This window comes from Chionomys nivalis, unplaced genomic scaffold (assembly GCF_950005125.1).
Source record: "Chionomys nivalis unplaced genomic scaffold, mChiNiv1.1 scaffold_29, whole genome shotgun sequence".
Lineage (NCBI taxonomy): Eukaryota > Metazoa > Chordata > Mammalia > Rodentia > Cricetidae > Chionomys > Chionomys nivalis.
Window position 1 is genome coordinate 788,074 of NW_026646888.1, and position 18,967 is coordinate 807,040.

An 18,967-nucleotide genomic window follows, 5' to 3' on the forward strand; every position below is an offset into this window, starting at 1 on the left:
TGGAGTTCATATACCCAGTGACTTCCAGATGGTATGAATTAAACCATTAATCAAATGAAACCCAATTTTCTTTGCTTCTGAGTACACATTTGTGACCCTTCATGATCACTCTCTATCCTCTTAAGTCTCAACACCTCGATGTCACATCTTTCCATATGACATGCTTTTCCCTCCCGCATTTTCCCTCTCTGAGATCCTACATCTTTTTGGCCACTCTCCTCCACACACTGCATCTCCTTTCGTCATTCCCCTCCAAGGGGAAAAGACCATAAGTCCTGTTTTGTTTTGAGGCCTGTCTTTCTGTGATGTCCCATCCACCAGAAACTCCATCATTGACAAAACAACATAACACCTTCACAAATTTTATTTTTAGAGCAAAATAATTCCATTGGGAAAGATACCAGGATTAATAAAAGACCTGAGGTATTTCTAAAAAAAAGAGTTCCCCAAACACAGTTTTAAGTCTGACCCCCAAAATTTTTGAATTTCACTTTAACACATCTTCATCAAATCATAGACATAGATATGGAAGTAATTATCAAACTTGATGAAATGCACGGAAGGTTTGGTGAGAAATTGGTAAATAATTTTACCTATCTTTTGGTTTCCATCTTTTTCGTTGGGCTGCACGCTTTTGCCTGCCAAGGAATCCCTGCCTAATTCCAAATTCACCCCTATTGGAGGTCATCCTGGCATAATGTTGCTTTCAATGTAGTCATCTAGATGGTGGTAAAGGTACACAACTGGATCTTTCTTGTAGGTAATGTAGAAACAGGTCTTCATGGTCTGCACCTCATCTTGGACCACCCCAGTCCACTCCTCCATAGAGCCTGGCATGATGTGGAGGTTGCCTTCAAGGTAGTCAACCAGGAGGTGGTAAACGTACAAGACCGGATCTTTCTTGTAGGTAATATAGAACCAGGTCTTCATGATTGGCACCTCCTCTAGGACCATCCCCTTCCAGTCATCCTTAGAGCCATTTGTGCCCTCAAATGTATGTTTCTCTACTCTGCCAACTATGGTGTTTGAGAGATGAGTGTCTGTCTCCTGAGGAAATGGTACGTTGTCAGGCAGGAACTTAAGGTTTAAAATCCTTTCATCACTGTGAAGCTCCAATCCATAGACTCAATCTATCCCATCATACCTCAACAAATAGAGAGAGGGATTTGTTGGCAGTTGATCTAGAATGATGGCTTTCCACTGGGTGACTGGTTCATTGGCTTCCTTCCAGCCGTGAGAAATTCTGCGGCCGACAATATTCTCCAGGGCCTCAAAAGGCCTCCTCAGTTTTTGCTTCTGGAGAGATGACCCATTCCTCTTCTGGACAGGTGGCATGCATCTCATACTAAGAGGCATCTTCATCATGGCTGTAGACTTACTGAGATAGGCCACTGACCTCCTGGTCCGCTGTTTCTTGGATATCTTTCTGTGCTTGGGCTTCATAGCTGCCCACTCTCTAGGTTGAAAGAATCTTCCTTCTGTTTAATTCAGAAACCAAGTTGTGGCCTCAACCATGAGTGCCTGCAAGGACAACAATGGGAGGCTATGAGGTCAAGGCTCTTTTTTGGAAGAACTGTGGTGCAGGACACAAAGATATTGATCAACAGGTTTGCATACCTAACTGTAATGTTCTCTTAAGAAATAAATAGGACAATTTGCAAATTTTTCTCTACAGCTCAGTATATCAATCTCAGAGACACATTCCTGCTGCCCAAAGGCAAATGACCTCTGCTGAGAAACCTACTTTCTGACTGACTAAGTCAATGAGAGGAGAAGGTATGCCTATCCCTGAAACGAATAAGAAAAATCTGAACAGATAACAAAGAATTCGAAGGACATCCACACGGCTCCTTCGACATCAAGCTAATAGGTAGGGGGCTCAATCCAAGACAGCCTGCCCAAGGTCATGGCACTCCAATCCACTGGCTCTCTGCATTGGGGCTCCTGATCCAGAACCAGGTCTATTACATAAAGCCATTCTGTGTCTTCATTGTGGAAGTGAGTACTGTGAGACCACTTCAACTTGAAAGACTCATTATTCTGGGCAACAGCAGCCATTGAGAAATAATTAGTATCTTTTAAAACACCTATGGACAAAGAGGAGCTTTGCCATTTTAGTGGATTGATGAATTTGATATTGTTAGCAAAGATAAAGTGGGAAGAATAGCTGGCATTCACCATCCCCACAGCTATCAAATATAGGAGCTGGTAACAACAGAAATGGTGGACACGCAGGACATTTGAAGGAAAACTTTTGTGTACGACAGAGGTCTTACTTGCTTCGGAAACATATTTACCAAAAGAAAATATCCTACCTCTCCAGATTCCATCTTCCGGAAATGTTCAGGTGCAAAAAGCCTGTTGAACAGTTGTGGAGACCAGGAGCTGAACTGTCCTCCTCAGGCACTGTGAGGATAATAAACCCACCTTCATGGAAGACTAGTGCTTTGAGTGGAACAGAGTTGCTACCCAACGAACCAAGGCTTTGTGACATCACCAAGGCTCTACTTATGTCAGAAATAACCTCACAAGCTTGTTACTTCCCTATTAACCCACAGATACATCCAGCATTCAGCTCCACAAAAGCTGTATACAGCCACCAGGCGACCCAAAATAAGCCCCCACTCATCTTCCCAATTACTCAAGTCACACTCTTGCCCAAGCAACTCAATCCCTGTATCTTATTTTTCTGAAAAGGTCTTTGGTGTCTGAGTCAACAAATCACATGAACGTTTTTTTTTCTTAGATAGCATCTCTTCATTGGTTATCTTCTATTGATTTTTTCTTCCTTCATAAATAATAAATTTCAAATTTCCACTTCCTTTCCTCCTCCCCCTAACTACTCACGCAACCACCAATCCTCTCCACACCAATCCAGTCCTAATAGAGGGCAGGGTACCTTGACCTGTGGGAAGCCCTTGCCCCCCCTCCATCCAGATTGAGAAAGGTATGCATCTACATATAATATGATCGATTAAAGCCTGTATGTGCAGTACAGACAAATCCCAGTGCCATTATCATTGGGTTCTCCTTCTGCCCCAATTGTCAGCCACATTCAATGCTTCCACTTTGATCCCATGCTCTGTCAGTCCCAGCATAGCTGGTTTTGTTGATCTCCCATTAGCTCAGACACAGTGTCTCAGTGGGTGGACCAAGCCCTTGTATTCCTTAGTTCTTTGCTCTTATTCTCTCCCCTTCAGCTCTTCAACTGGAGCTTGGTAGCTCAGTCTAGTTTTCTGATGTGGGTCCCTGTCTTTATCTCCATCCTTTTCCGTACAACAGTTCTATGGTGATAATCAAGATAGTCATCAGTCTGATTATGGGACAAAGTACCCGTAGTGCCTAGGGACATGGCACAGTGCAGGCACCCACAGCTCACCTGCCCAAGGTCCTCGTTGGTGTCACCCCATGGCTTTCTGGGAACCCCTCTAGAGAGAAGCCTCTTACTAACCCCAGAACGGCACCCTTAGTTGAGATATCAACAGTGTGTGTGCATTAACTTATGGGGGTGTGTTTGTGTGTTTAAGACACAATAACAGCAGATGGATTATAATATTGAAATTTCTTCTTATCTTGAGAAGAATACTTGCTACAGAAACACTATCACAGTAGTACTGAGAGTGTAGGCTGTCTCAGCATGGAGAAGTAACTGGAGCAAACCCCTAGTAGTTCAGCTCAGTGTCCTAAGAAAGATGGTCAAGGAAAGTCAATGAACTCAGGGATGGAAGTTAAAACTCAGGCTAAATAACATTCCAAATCATTTAGGCGGAAAATGAGACACTCGTGCAACAGTCACAAGTGTCTAAAATGCCTGGAACTAGAATCTTAGGGCAGGAGAAGTTGTGGAGCTGAGAGTGCATGGCAAAAACTGACAGAATCTGGCAAAAGACATGTAAGCGTAACTAGCAAACATCCATGGAAACCATGAATGGGAGAAAACCCTGAGAAGTCTGCACAAAAACATAACATCTTGACAATTCTGAGATTTAATGACAAAGGAGAGATCTTAAATATGTCACTGTCACATGGTGATGATTAACCCACTCCATTGCAGTGTGACCCCCTGACATGTTTAAGATACCTGTCAATTCTGTCTATATATTTACAGAGAAATTCACATTGCTTGCACAGATTAACTAGCAGCATGATTTACCACTCAATCAAAGGCAAAGCAAAGAAATCATGGACATGTTGTTGAATGCTGATGATGTTTTTGGGAGCGTTTGTGGGTTTTTTCTTAAAGGGAAATCATTGGTCACACAAATGCATGAAGCAGAGCCTGTCTCTGCCATGTACCTGAAAGCATGAAAAAAATAAACTAAAATAGGTTTCTGTCACATACTGGTAAATTTTGCTGCTATGTCCAAATATATGTGTTGCGGGAGCTCTTTCTGCTACTTCAGGCTATAGCAACTGAGATAAAGGCCATTGGGGTGTGGTGTCTCTCTGTTTCAAAATGGAGCAACTGCCTTCAGCTTGGTCTCTTGCATCCATCTCCACATCCAGCTACTAGGCTCCTCTCCTCATCCTGAAGAGGGCTGTTGTCTGGCATGGCAATCTGTAAGGTTTGCCCCTTAAAAGTAATAACCATTTTATGAATCATAATTCTAAACTGGTGTGGGAGATTGTTTGTGACTTACACCTTCATATGTGATGAGAGCAACCAGGTTGTGAATGTAACAATTAAATGTAACAATTAAATGGAGTCTTAAACTCCAAAAGAATGGAAATATTCAAATGTCCCAGGTTTGGTGATGTGCACCCATAACCCCAGCATTAAGGTGGAATTGGCAGCAGTAATAAGCCTCATCCTAAACTGCATGAGTTCTAGGCCAGCTTAGACTACAGAAGACTACGTAAGACTATCGACAAAAATAAATAAATAAATAAATTAATAAATAATTAAGCTAAATACATAAATACCCAAATACTTAGAAATATTTGTGGCTATTATTACTGGTTTAACTTTTGCATAATCACCAATCTATTCTCAAAGCACATAACTAAATGAAGAACCAAATGTAGTACAATGCAAGATGCATGTTAACTCTTCAAGACATAACAGTAGGTAGCAATTTACAGAGCCCTAACTATGTGCACCATTACAAAAAACACTAAAGCTGGATGTCTGATCCCATGCCTTCAATAGTGTGGAGGCAGAGACAGGCAGATCCTTTGAGTTCATAGCTAGAAAGGACTACATAGCAAAACCCTGTCTCAAAACACAAAACAAATAACACTGACGCTAACAACTGTGTTCTAGACTGCTTAGATGTTTCAATATGTAGTTTATATTTTAATGTCCTAAATTAGTTGTACAAATATCTCTTACATGCTTAAATTTATCACTCACTTATTGAGAATTATCTAAACTCTTAAAAAAAAACTTCATCTGGAGCAGGATAAGTTACAGACATTTCAATTAAATTATTTCCTTGGTCAGAAATAAATGTTCCAGCCAGCATAGTTTCTACATTACTTATCTTTTTTAACTTTATTTAACTTTATTTCATGTGCATTTTTATAACGATGTCAGATTCTCTTGAACTGGAGTTACAGACGGCTGCGAGCTGCCATGTGGGTGCTGGGAATTAAACCCGGGTGTAGCCTGAGGGGTCCAGTTGGTTGGGGATAATGTCGCGCCCGGTACCCCACAGAAACAGCTGACCTGAGCTAGTGAGAGCTCACTGACTCTGGACTGACAGCGGGGGAACCAGCAGAAGACCAAATTAGGCCCACTGAATATGGGGGACAGTGTAAGGCTTGGGCAGTCTGTGGGGCCACAGGCTATAGGACCAGGTTTTATCCCTAGTACTTGAACTGGCATCTAGGAGCACATTCTTTTTGGAGGGATAACGTTGCTCAGGGGAGGGACCTGCCTCAAGGAGAAGTATCAGACTTTGTTGACTCCCCACAGGAAGCCTTATCCTTTATGAAGAGTGGAAGGGGGAGTGGGATGGAGAAGGTGAGGGAAGCAGGAGGAGAAGAAAAGGTGGGAATGGGGATAGTTATGTAAAAGGAGGAGACTGTATGTTTTAAAAAATCTTAATTAAAAAAAGTAAAGATAAAAATTAAACATTCTTCTGATGTCTATTTTTTTATAAGTAAAAATCTTGGAGAATGAAGCAATCTGATTTCCTAATTGGCAGCTGCTATACACTCCCTTGCTCTAAGTGCCTTCAGCAAAGGGGATGTCAGTCAAGCAGACAACCAAATCACCCTTACACCACTGGAAATTTGGAACATTCTGGGACTGCCTTAGGGAAGCTGCACAATGATCTCAACTGCTTGCTCTAATCTCAAGAAAGGAAAACATGAGTCAACACACACAGACACACAAAAAAACAGGACATAGGACATTGTTCTTAACAATCCCAAAATGGAAATGATCAAAATATGCACCACCTTCATGAACAAATAAAATGTGATACAAGTACATTCATATAATGGAGTTTATTCAGCAATAAAAAGAAATAAATTCAGATACATATCCATATGGATAAACCTTGAAAACATTTCTGTAAGTAGCAAAAAAAAAATTGTATAAATCTATTTACACAAAATGTCCAGATGTCCACAGCAGCAAGTGTGAAGCTGAATGTGGTGGTGCACTACTGTAATTACAGCATTTAGGAGGTGGGGCAAAAAGATCTAGAGCTCAAAGTTATTCAAGAAGAGCCTTGAAAAAAATAAACAAAACAGGAAAGGAAGAATGGCATGGAAGAGAGACAAATAATGGACAGTGATTCTCAAAGAATATGTGTTTGTTTGGGGAAGGTAAAATAGTCCTAAATTAGACTGTGGTGATAGCTGCACAACTCTACCAATATACTGCAAGCCACTCAGTTACACATTTATTTGTTTATTTATTTATTTCTGGTTTTTCAAGACACGGTTTGTCTGTGAAACAGTCCTGGCTACAAAAGAATCCACAGGGAACTAACTGCCTGCCTCTGCCTCCTGAGTGCTGGGATTAAAGGTGTGCATCACCACCACCTAGGTAGTTACACATTTCAAACAATATGTAGATCATATGCTATCATATGAATTATATCTCAGTAAAGCTAATCCTTAAAGATAGGGTTTCATATACTCCAGGCTGGTCTGGAACATGCTATGTAGCCAAAGATGACTCTCTTAACTCCCTCTCTTCCTGCTGTCACCAACCAAGTGCTGGGATACATGCATGAACACTTGGCTATAAAGCTATTTTTTAAATGGCAATGTATTTTGTTATTCAAGGTAAAAATTTTAAAAACAAAATTTTAAGTACAATTAGAGTGAATGCCAATTGCTCTGACCCACCAAGCAAAATACGGAAATGATTATTAGTTAAATAATGTGGTAAATAAGAAGATCATTGGTCATAGAAATAGAGACATGGGAATTTAAAAATGAAAAACAGAGCTACTGTTCACAACTTACTTGGAATAAGAATGTTAATACTTGAGATGTGAGGGTAATTCGGCAGAGATATCATAATCCTATTGATCACCAAATTGACAGGCTGATATGGCTAGCTAGGAAGGTTTTCCCTTCCCTCCTCACTGTCCTAAGTGTGACCTTCTCAAGATGCACTGAAGAGGATGGCCCTCTCTGATAATTGACTTTCTTCAGCCAAGAGTTGAAGTATAGCTGTATTTTTATGCCATAGCCTCAAAAGAAGCTCTCAGCCAGAATAAATTGGTACAGGCGTTAATCCCATCTGGAGAAGCAAAGGCAGGCAGATTTCTGGAAGTTCAAGGACAGCATGATCCATGTGGCCACGCACAGGAGGAGAAATGGCTCAGAAGATAAGAGCACTGACTGCTCTTCTAGATGACCTGGGTTCAATCCCAGCATCTACATGGTGGTTCACAACCATCTCTAGTGAGATCTCATACCACCTTCTAGCATGCAAAAATACATGCAGGCAGAATTCTGTATACATAATTGATGGAGGAAGGTCATTGGTTAAAAAATAAAAAAAAAACTGCTGGGCGCTCATAGGTTAGTACACAGGTGGGTGGAGTAAACAGAACAGAATGCTGGGAGGAAGAGGATGTGAGCTCATACACCTTAGCTCTGCTCTCTGGGACAGATGCGATGAAGCGCCGACCCAGGATGGAATTAGCCTAAAATCTTCCCGGTAAGCGCACCTTGGGGTCCTATACACATTATTAGAAATGGTCTAGTCCAGGTGTGAGTTAGCCGAGAAGAGGCTAGATATAATAGGCCAAGCAGTGTTTAAAAGAATACAGTTTGTGTGTATTTCGGGGAATAAGCTAGCCAGGCGACAAGGTACTGGGGCGGCAGGAACACAGCCCACAGCTCCTACTACAGAATGGCGCCCAATGTGGGGATCGAACCCAGGACCCTGAGATTAAGAGTCTCATACTCTACTAACTGAGCTAGCTGGGATGATGACACCCTGCGAATTGCTTATTCGACCCCAATATGGTATGATAGACCACGGCCTCCTGAAGGGTTGCTGTGAATACCCTCAAAAAATTGCTTCGCTCAACTGCCAACTGAGATGAAACTAGCAGACAGGTTATCCCGTAAAAGACCTGAATGACAGCAGCCCCATTCAGCAGGAAGCAGTTTGGAGAGAAATAACTACGTCCATATTCCCAAATATTGTTTTTAAATGTTCTTTTACATTTAAAGGGGGATACAATATAGGTATAAATCATTTGCATTGATATGGATTTTGCATCAGTGATTTAAATTTAAGGTCAATTTGTTATATGTATTTCTGATATTGATTAAGGTATTGTGATTGTGTAGCTCATGTAAAAATGTTATGTATATAAGCTGTTAATGAATAGTTATCTATAATAGTAAAGTTTGTAGTCATGTTAGATTTTCTAGATGTACATTTTCTAGATGTATATTTTAGATTGACATTCTTCATATATTTCAAAGACTACAGAATATGCTATTTAATGTTTATATAACTTAGGACTTTTCATGACAATGAGACACTCTACTCCTGGCAGCACCAATCTACTTCAAGAAGAAAATGGGCATCAAAGAGGATCCTTATGGAGTTTGATAGCCAGTTCGGCAAGAAACTGCTCTTGCCTGGACTGTTGCATAAACTGGACACAAATAACCCACAGAGAGAGGCCTGCTGAACCTGCGTAAAGGTGAGATGAGCTTTCAGGGTTCCTGATTCATGAAAGAGTCTGCGAGACATCCTGTAGGACATAGCAGATAGTGACTGAACTGCCTTTGAAATTTCCTGCTTCATGGAAATGTCTGCTGGAAGCTATGGGCCTGTAGGCCAAAGACGGATGCCCCAATGGTACAGAGAATCTTTGGGTGACTGTCAAGGCAGCGAGATGTCTCTGTCATTTCTAGATTTTGAAAGCTGCTTATTTCTTGTTTGCTTAGGTAATATTGTATCTTTCTGGAGTCTTTGATGGAGTTGAAGAATAGTTAGTTATAGTTATAGTTTTCCTTAGGTATGATAAAGATAAAATAGATGTAAATATTGTAATGCTTACTTGATAACTGTTTTGTTATATGTAATTTACCTATGTTAAAGTTAAAGCCTTCCTTTGTTTTTGTTTAAACAGAAAAATAGGAAATGATGGAGTAAGGTCATTGGTTAAAAACAAAGAAACTGCTTGGCCCTCATAGGTTGGAACATAGGTCGTTGGAATAAACAGAACAGAATGCTGGGAGGAATAGGAAGTGAGCTCATACACTTTAGCTCTGCTCTCTGGGGCAGATGCGATGAAGCTCCACTCCAGGATGGACGTAGGCTAGAATCTTGCCGGTAAGCGTACCTTGGGGTGCTACACACATTATAAGAAATGGGCTAGTCCAGGTGCAAGAGTTAGCCGAGAAGAGGCTAGATATAATGGGCCAAGCAGTGTTTAAAAGAATACAGTTTGTGTGTTGTTATTTCGGGGCATAAGCTAGCCAGGCGACCAGGAGCTGGGGCGGCAGCAACACAGCCCACAGCTCCTACTACACATAATAAATAAATAAATATTTAAAAGAGTACTGGCTGCTCTTTCAGAGAACCCAGGTTCAAATCCCAGCACCCAAGCCTGTCTGTAACTCCAGTTCCAGGGCTTATGACACTCTCACACAAACATACATGCAGACAAAACACCAATGAAAATGAAATAAATTGTAAAAAAAATTAATCCAAATCCTCTAACAATTTAGTCAGGAAAAACAACTAAAACATATAGGGTCATGTGATAGTTCCTGAACTTTCTTTTATGTTGCTACTTAACAATGTTCCCATAAAGTAAAAGGCTTCATAATTCATGCACAAGCACAGAACCAGAAGAAAAAGAGTTCAGTAATAATAATGAGAAAATCTGGGGAGGATGCATAACATGTTTAAATTATAACATATACATTACTAAAGCCAAGAGGCCAGAAAATTAAACACCAAAATCCAGTTGCTACAAATACATTACTAGTGCTAGACACGTGGCACAATTAATGGGATGTTCACCTAATAGGTAGCAAGCCGTAGGTACAATCCCGAGCATGGCATAAGACTAAGCACAGTGTGTCCTAGATGGTAATCCCGGCACTTAGGAAGTGTGGGTTTGATGAGGATGAGAAGTTCAAGGGTTTTCTCAACTAGCCGGCAAGTATGATCACAGCCTGGGATACAGGAAACTACATCTCCCATGTAAAAAATTAAAATGTTTTACACTGAGGATTAACATATTAATCACAGTAAACTAAATTTATGGTACTACCTAAGTTATTTATTGTGTAAAACAACAGCAACTGAAAACCACAAGCAACTCAAGACAACACGGATGCTGCTCTGATAAGGAATCCTGCCTAAACTTTGGTACTAAATAGTCAATTCAGCAACCAGATTTCCTAACAGACGAGAACAGAACATTTCTAGTCACTGAAAGCCAAACAGTAATAGCCACACATTTAGGAGAGGATTAGTGAGGGGCCCTGGGCTTTTATAAAGGACTATGAAATGAAAATCACTGGCCTTCCACAACACAAGAAAACAGGGAATGAGAGGAGCGTGATTATGGTACAAAGAGGACAGGGGAGCAATTTTGTGAAAGAACTGGCAGAAAAAAGGGCGGGGTGGAGAGCTAAAAGGCCACTGGGGATTCAACTCAATGGTAAAACATTGTTGCTTTATCTAGTTCAAACTTTAGCACCGGAAAAGAAAAAAAAAAGGAAAAGGAGAGAGAGGTACAGATGACTAAGGACAGTTATTTCCAGGAGATAGGACACTGAGAAAACTTGCTTGAAACTAACAATGGAGCCTGGAGAAGAAAGCTGTGCAAGTAAAGCTAAAAGCAAAGGTCCCGGGCCTTCGGTCACTCTTTCCTGGGACAAATTTCCCAATGAAATGTTAGTGACGCCTTCTGGAGGGAGGAACGCGGACCCAATGCTGTGCAAGGACTGGTAAAGCGATTTTCCATTCAGATTGAAGGGAGACCCAAAAGCGCCACAGGAAAGGACCAGAAGGAACTGGTTCTAGGACACCAGGAAACTGCGGGGATTCAAAATTGGTCTTGGTGGACAATATTCAACAGGAAGTATAGCATATGGTAATCCCCAACTAAGGCAGAACCAAAGTAGTGAAGAATCTGTGGGCTGGGCACAGTTCAGTGGAAAAGAGCTTGCCTGGCACACTGGGTTCTATTCCCAGTGCCACAAAAAAAGGAAGAGGAGGAGGAGGAGAAGGAGGAGGAGGAGGAGGACAAGGACAAGGAGGACTAGGAAGACTAGGAGGAGGACAAAGACTAGGACCAGGGAGGCAGAGTCTGGGATGGGAACTAGAAACCCGGTTTCCCTCCCCCGTGACCTTGGACAAGTCACTTCACTTCCCCACGCCCTCTGCTACTGGACAACAGTAACTGTGTCCCAGCGGTAGGACTGCTCAATGGCTTCCATAGTGGTATTAGCACAGAAATTCCCACAATGCCTTCTGCTCTGTGTAACAAGTGCAAGGTAATTAACCAGGTCCATTTGATGGGTCCACAGGCAATGCTGGTGGAAGCTCTCAGAGAAGGAGGCAGGGCAGGGAGAAGGAGCAGGTCCAGGAGCTGGCAAGGTCCCAGGGCTGCAGTTGGGTGAGGTCGCCCTCACGAACAGAGCTCTCAGGTGAAAGAAGGTGGGAGAACTCTCCCCCAGGAATGACATCACCAGGATGCTCTCATCCCTGCATGCAGAGATGGTTCCCTCTCCTGACTGAGGAGCTACTACCCGAAAGGAGCTGCGGCCCAACAGAGGCAAGCCTCACCCTCTCTCCAGACAGGCTCCCAGCACAGCATCGCCCAGGATGCGGGAAAACTGGGGCTCTCCCCTCTGCCAGCGGCTGCACTCCGCCCGCTCACACTGGTCCTGACCCCGCCCTGGTACCTGAGCATGGGCCAGATACAGGCCATGTCTGTGCTCTCGAACTCCCTCAGGATCTGGTCGTGCTCCGTGGTGGTCTCCAGGCTCTCCTCCGCCATCTTTGCCTGTTCCATCGCATGGCAAGGCCTCATGGCCCTCACTCACCAGGGACCCCCAGCTCCCTGAGCCTAGGTTCTGTGGCTGCTGGCTCAGCACCCTGCAGAGCGACCCCGCCCTCAGAGGAGACGCCCCCAGTCGTCACTCTGAGTGCCAGAATCCTGCACTGCCGCATGGGATTGGTAGTTCGCTCAGTGACGCCAAGCTGGGTTCTATCCTTTCAATCATTGGATCTGTGCCAATTGCTGCGACTTTGATATAGACAGAGCACTTTACGAAACATGTATACAGTGACATTAAATCAGACAGTGATATTAACTCTTCACAGTTTTTTTAATGTGTATGGGTATTTTGCCCTACAAGTTTGCTTGGTACCAAAGGAAGCTAGAAAAGGGTGTCAGATCACCTGGAATTGGAGCTACAAATGATTGTGAGGTGCCCTGTGGTGCAGGGAATGAAACTCCAATCGTCTGGAAGGGTTATAAATGCTCTTATCAACTGATGCTTCTCCACAGACCCTAAATATGAGGCCAAAGTCGCCCTGGAACTCAAGATCCTCCTGCCTCCACCTCTTTTTATTCCTTTGAAATTATAATATAATTACAAGTTTTCTCCCTTCCCTTCCCTCCCTTCAAAGCCTCCCATATACCCCTCCGCAGTCTCCTTCAAAAAATGATCTCTCTTTTCACTGCTATCACATGCATATATATATATATATATATATATATATATATATATATATATATGACAGTTTGCAAAATGTAACATGTATTATGTTTGAGGGGATGAGAGTTTCTGCCTCGACCTGTTTTTTTATCTGTTTATTTTACATCCTGACCTTCTCCCCATAGTCCTCTCTCTCATTCCACCCCTCATTCCACCCCTGAATCCCCTCCTCTTCAGTCTCCATCCAGGAAAGAGCAGGTCTCTTAGCATTATCAATAAATCATGACATATCAAGTTACAGTATGATTGAGCACCTCCCCTGTATTAAGGATGGGCAGGGCGACCCAGTATGAGAAGTAGGATCCCAGAAGCCAGTATAAGAGTCGGAGACAGACCCTGTTCCCGCTATTAGGAGTCCCACAACTGTAGAATATGCAGAGTGCCAATGTAGGTCCCATGCAGGCTCCCTGGTTGTCGGTTCAGTCTCTGCGAACCCTTATGAACCCAAATTAGTTGACTGGGTGAGCATTCCCATGGTGTCCTTGATCACGCTGGCTCCTACACATCTTTCTCCTCCTCCTCTGCAGGATTCCCAGACTCCATCTAATGTTTGGCTGTGGGTCTCTGCATCTGCCTCCATAAGTTGTTGATAACACCTCTCTGATGACAATTGGGCCAAGCACTAATCTGGTCACTGGAGACAGCCAGTTCAGGCTACTTATCCACTGTTGCTAGGAGTCTACGATGGGATCCTCCACATAGACTCCTGGGAGAGTCATCAGCGCCAACCCCAAAATGCCACCCCTAGCCAACCCCCTCAACACTCTCCCTCCTCATACCTCCCCCAACCTGATTGCTCAAGTTCCCATCTTCACCTGCTCTCAGTGCACTCAAGAAATCTCTTCTGTTTCCCCTTCCCAGGGAGATTCACGTGCCCCCGTAGCCCCTCCAACCGCCATGAGCTCTCTTGTTAACTAGTCTCTATGGGTCTGTGGGTTCTAGTATAGTTAGCCTTTATTTTACAGCTAATATTCACTATGTGTGAGTACATGCCATGTGTGTCTTTATCAGACTGGGTTACCACACTCCCGATGATTTTTTTTTTCTAGTTCCATCTACTTGCATTCAAATTTCCTTGTATCCTTGTTTTTAACAGCTGAGTAATAATCCCAGTGTCTAAATGAACCACATTTTCTTCATTCATTCCTCAGTAGAGGGACATGAAGATTGTTTCCAGGTTTTCAATATTACAGATAAAACTGCCATGAACATAATTAAACAAGTGTCCTTGTGGTATGATTGTGCATCCTCTGGGTATATGCCCGAGAGCAGTACAGCTGAAGCTTGTGGTAGGTTGATCCCCAGTTTTCTGAGGAATCACCACACTGACTTCCAAAGTGGCTGGAAAAGTTTTCACTCCCACCAGCAATGGAGGAGTGTTCCCCTTTTTCCACGTCCTCTTCAGCTTGCCCCTTGTGTTTTTATTCTCAGCCATTCTGACAGGTATAAGATTGAATCTCAGAGTCAGTTTGATTTGTATTTCTCTGATGACTAAGAATGTTAAACATCTCAAGTGTTTTTCAGTCATTTGAGATTCTTCTGTTGAGAATTTTCTGCTTATATCTGCACCCCATTTTTTTACTTGGACTATTTGGTTGGTTGATACCTAGTTTCTTGAGTTCTCTATATATTTTGGACATCAGGCCTCTGTCGGATGTTGGTTTGGTGAAGATCTTGTCCCATTCTATACACTGCCATTTTGACCTATTGATGGTGTCCTTTGCCTTACAGAAACTTCAGTTTCATGCAGACCCATTTATTAATTGTGTGTTGTACATTGTGCTGTTGTTATTCTGTTCTGGGAGTTCTTGCATGTACCATCCAATAGAAATTATTTCCCAATTTTCTATCAGGTTCAGTATACTTATTTCATATTGAGGTCTTTGATCACTTGGACTTGAGTTTTGTGCAGAGTGATAAATATGGATCTCTTTGCATTCTTCTACATGCTGACATCCAGTTCAAGATGCTTTATTTTTCCAAAGTATAATTTTTGCTTCTTTGTTGGAAATCAGATGTCCATAGGAATATGACCTTTTTTTTATTGAAAAAAAAAATTCTGCCTCCTCCCCGCCTCCCATTTCCCTCCTCCTTCCACCCCTCTCCCACTCCCCCAACCCCTCGTCTCCTCCCTCTCCTGTCCCAGGAGCAGTCAGGGTTCGCTGCCCTGTGGAAAGTCCAAGGTCTTCCGCCCTCCATTCAGATCTAGGAAGTTGAACATCCAAACTCTCTAGGCTCCCACAAACCCAGAACTTGAAGTAGGATCAAAACCCCATGCCATTGTCCTTGGGCTCTCGTCAGCTCTCATTGTCTGCCATGTTCAGAGAGTCCGGTTTTATCCCATGCTTTTTCAGTCACAGTCCAGCTGGCCTTAGTGAGCTCCCAATAGATTGGCCCAACTGTCTCAGTGGTTGGGTGCACCCCTCGTGGTCCTGACTTCGTTGTACATGTTCTCCCACCTTCTACTCCTCATTAGGACCTTGGGAGCTCAGTCCGATGCTCCAGTGTGGGTCTCTGTCTCTATCTCCATCCAACGCTAGATGAATGTTCTATTGTGATATGCAAGATATTCATCAGTATGGCTATAGGATAGGTTTATTTCAGGTTCCCTATCCTCAGGTGCCCATGGAACTAACTGGGGACATTGCCCTGGTCATCTGGTAGCCACCCCAAGTTCAAGTCTCTTGCCAACCCTGAGGTGGTTCCCTTAACTAAGATATGAGTTTCCCTGCTCCCCTATCCAAACTTCCGATATCCCCAATCATCCCGTTTCCCCAAGTTACCCTCATCCTCTCCTTCACACTTTTCTCTCCCCATCTCCCTTTAAACCCATACCACACTACCACCAAGATTACAATATTTTGCCCGGCAATCCTGTCTATTTCCCATAGCCAGGAGGATAACTATATGTTTTTCCTTGGGTTTGCCTTCTTGTTTAGCTTCTTTAGGACCACAAATTATAGACTCAGTGGCCCCCTATCCATGGTTAGAAACCAATTATGAGTGAGTACATCCCATGATCTTCGTTTTGGGTCTGGGTTACCTCACTCTGGATAGTATTTTCTATTTCCATCCATTTGCATGCCAAAATCGAGAAATCATTGTTTTTTACTGCAGAGTAGTACTCTAATGTTTATATATACCACACTTTTTTCATCCATTCTTCCATTGAAGGACATCTAGGATGCTTCCAGGTTCTGGCTATTACAAATAATGCTGCTATGAACATAGTTGAACAAATGCTTTTGTCATATGATAAGAAATTTCTTGGGTATATTCCCAAGAGTTGTTTTGCTGGGTCCCGGGGTAGGTTGATCCCAATTTTTCTGAGAAACCGCCACACTGATTTTCAAAGTGGTTGCACAAGTTTGCATTCCCACCAGCAATGGAAGAGGGTACCCCTTTCTCCACAACCTCTCCAGCAAAGGCTATCCTTGGTGTTTTTGATTTAATCATTCTGACAGGTGTAAGATGGTATCTAAAAATTGTTTTAATTTGCATTTCTCTGATCGCTAAGGAGGTTGAGCAAGATCTTAAGTATCTTTTGCCCATTTGAAATTCTTCTGTTGAGAATTCTCTGTTCAGTTCAGTGCCCCAATTTTTAATTGGGTTAATTATCGTTTTAATGTCTAGTTTCTTGAGTTCTTTATATATTTTGGAGATCAGACCTTTGTCTGTTGCGGGGTTGGTGAAGATCTTCTCCCAGTCAGTAGGGTGTCTTTTTGTCTTCGTGACAGTGTCCTTTGTTTACAGAAGCTTCTCAGTTTCAGGAGGTCCCATTTATTCAATGTTGCCCTTAATGTCTGTTCTGCTGGGCTTATACATAGGAAGCGATCTCCTGTGCCCATATGTTGTAGGGTACTTCTCAGTTTCTCTTCTGTAAGGTTGAGTGTGTTCAGATTGATATAGATGTCTTTGATCCATTTGGACTTGAGTTTTGTGTATGGTGATAGATATGGGTCTATTTTCATTCTTCTACAGTTTGACATCCAGTTGAGCCAGCACCACTTGTTTAAGATGCTTTCCGTCTTTCATTGTAAAATTTTAGCTCCTTTATCGAAAACGAGGTGTCCATAGGTTTGTGCGTTAAAATCCGGGTCTTCTATATGATTCCATTGGTTGACTTCTTTGTTTTGATGACAGTACCATGCTGTTTTCCTTACTGTAGCACTGTAATTGAGTTTGAAATCAGGAATGGTAATGCCTCCAGAAGTTCGTTTATTGTATATGATTGTTTTGGCTATCCTGGGTTTTTTGTTTCTCCATATAAAGTTGATTATTGTCCTCTCAAGGTCTGTGAAGAATTTTGATGGGACCTTGATGGGGATTGCATTGAATCTATAGATTGCCTTTGGTAGAATTGCCATTTTTACGATGTTGATCCTCCCAATCCAAGTGCAAGGGAAATTTTTCCATTTTCTGGTATCGTCTTTAATTTCTTTCTTCAAAAACTTAAAGTTCTTGTCAAAAAGATCTTTCACTTCCTTGGTTAGAGTTACCCCAAGATATTTTATGCTGTTTGTGGCTATCGTGAAAGGTGATGATTCTCTGATTTCCCTCTCTGCTTCCATATCCTTTGTGTATAAGAGCGTGACTGATTTTTTGGAGTTGATCTTGTATCCTGCCACATTACCAAAGGTATTTATAAGCTGTATAAGTTCTTTGGTGGAGTTTTTGGGGTCGCTTAACTACACTAGTATATCATCTTCAAATATCGCATGTTTAACTTCTTCCTTTCCAATTCGAAATCCCTTTATCCCCTTATGTTGTCTTATTGCTATTGCTAAGATCAAGAACTATATTGAAGAGGTATGGGGAGAGTGGACAGCCTTGGGGTGTTCCTGATTTTAGTGGGATGGCTTTAAGTTGCTCTCTGTTTAATTTGATGTTAGCTGTTGGCTTGCTGTAAATAGCTTTAATTATATTTATGTATGACCCTTGTATCCCTAATCTCTCCAAGACTTTTATCATAAAGGGATGTTGAACTTTCTCAAATGCTTTTTCAGCATCTAATGAAAGTATCATAGGTTTCTTTTCTTTCAGTTTATTTATATGATGGATTACATTGATAGATTTGCATATGTTGAAACAGCCCTGCAATGGACAATTTTTCTAATGTGTTCTTGGATTCGGTTTGCCAGTATTTTGTTGAGGATTTTTGCGTCGATGTTCATGAGTGAGATTGGCCTGTAATTCTCTTTCTTGGTTGAGTCTTTGTGTGGTTTTGGTATCAGAGTTACTGTAGCTTCATAGAAGGAAATTGGCAATGACTCTTCTGTTACTATATTGTGAAATTCATTTAGGAGTATAGGTATTAGGTCTTCTTGGAAGTTCTGGTAGAATTCCGCATTGAAACCATCTGGTCCTTTACTTTTTTTTAATCTAAAAAAGGGTCCATTTCTTTAACATTTTCCAGTTTTGTGGAATACAGGCTTTTGTAGTAAGATCTAATGATTCTCTGAATTTCCTCTCTGTCTGTGGTTATGTCTCCCTTTTCATTTCTGATTTTATTAATTTCCAAATTCTCTCTCTGCCATTTGATTAGTTTGGATAGGGGTTTATTAATCTTGTTGATTTTCTCCAAGAACCAGCTTTTTGTTTCATTGATTCTCTCAATTGTTCTGTGTCTCTATTTTGTTGATTTCAGCCCTTAGTTTGATTATTTCCAGTCTTCTACTACTTCTAGGTGAGTCTGCTTCTTTTTTTCTAGAACTTTCTGGTGGGCTGTTAAGTCTCCAATATGTGCTTTCTCTGTTTTCTTTATGTGGGCACTTAATGCTATGAACTTTCC

At 42.0% G+C, this 18,967-nt stretch overlaps 1 pseudogene; it reads right to left on the minus strand.

Annotated features, from left to right (window-relative positions):
* Positions 1-510: 510 nt before the first annotated feature.
* Positions 511-12,452, minus strand: LOC130869058 (spindlin-2-like; annotated as a pseudogene).
* Between the last annotated feature and the right edge of the window lie 6,515 nt (positions 12,453-18,967).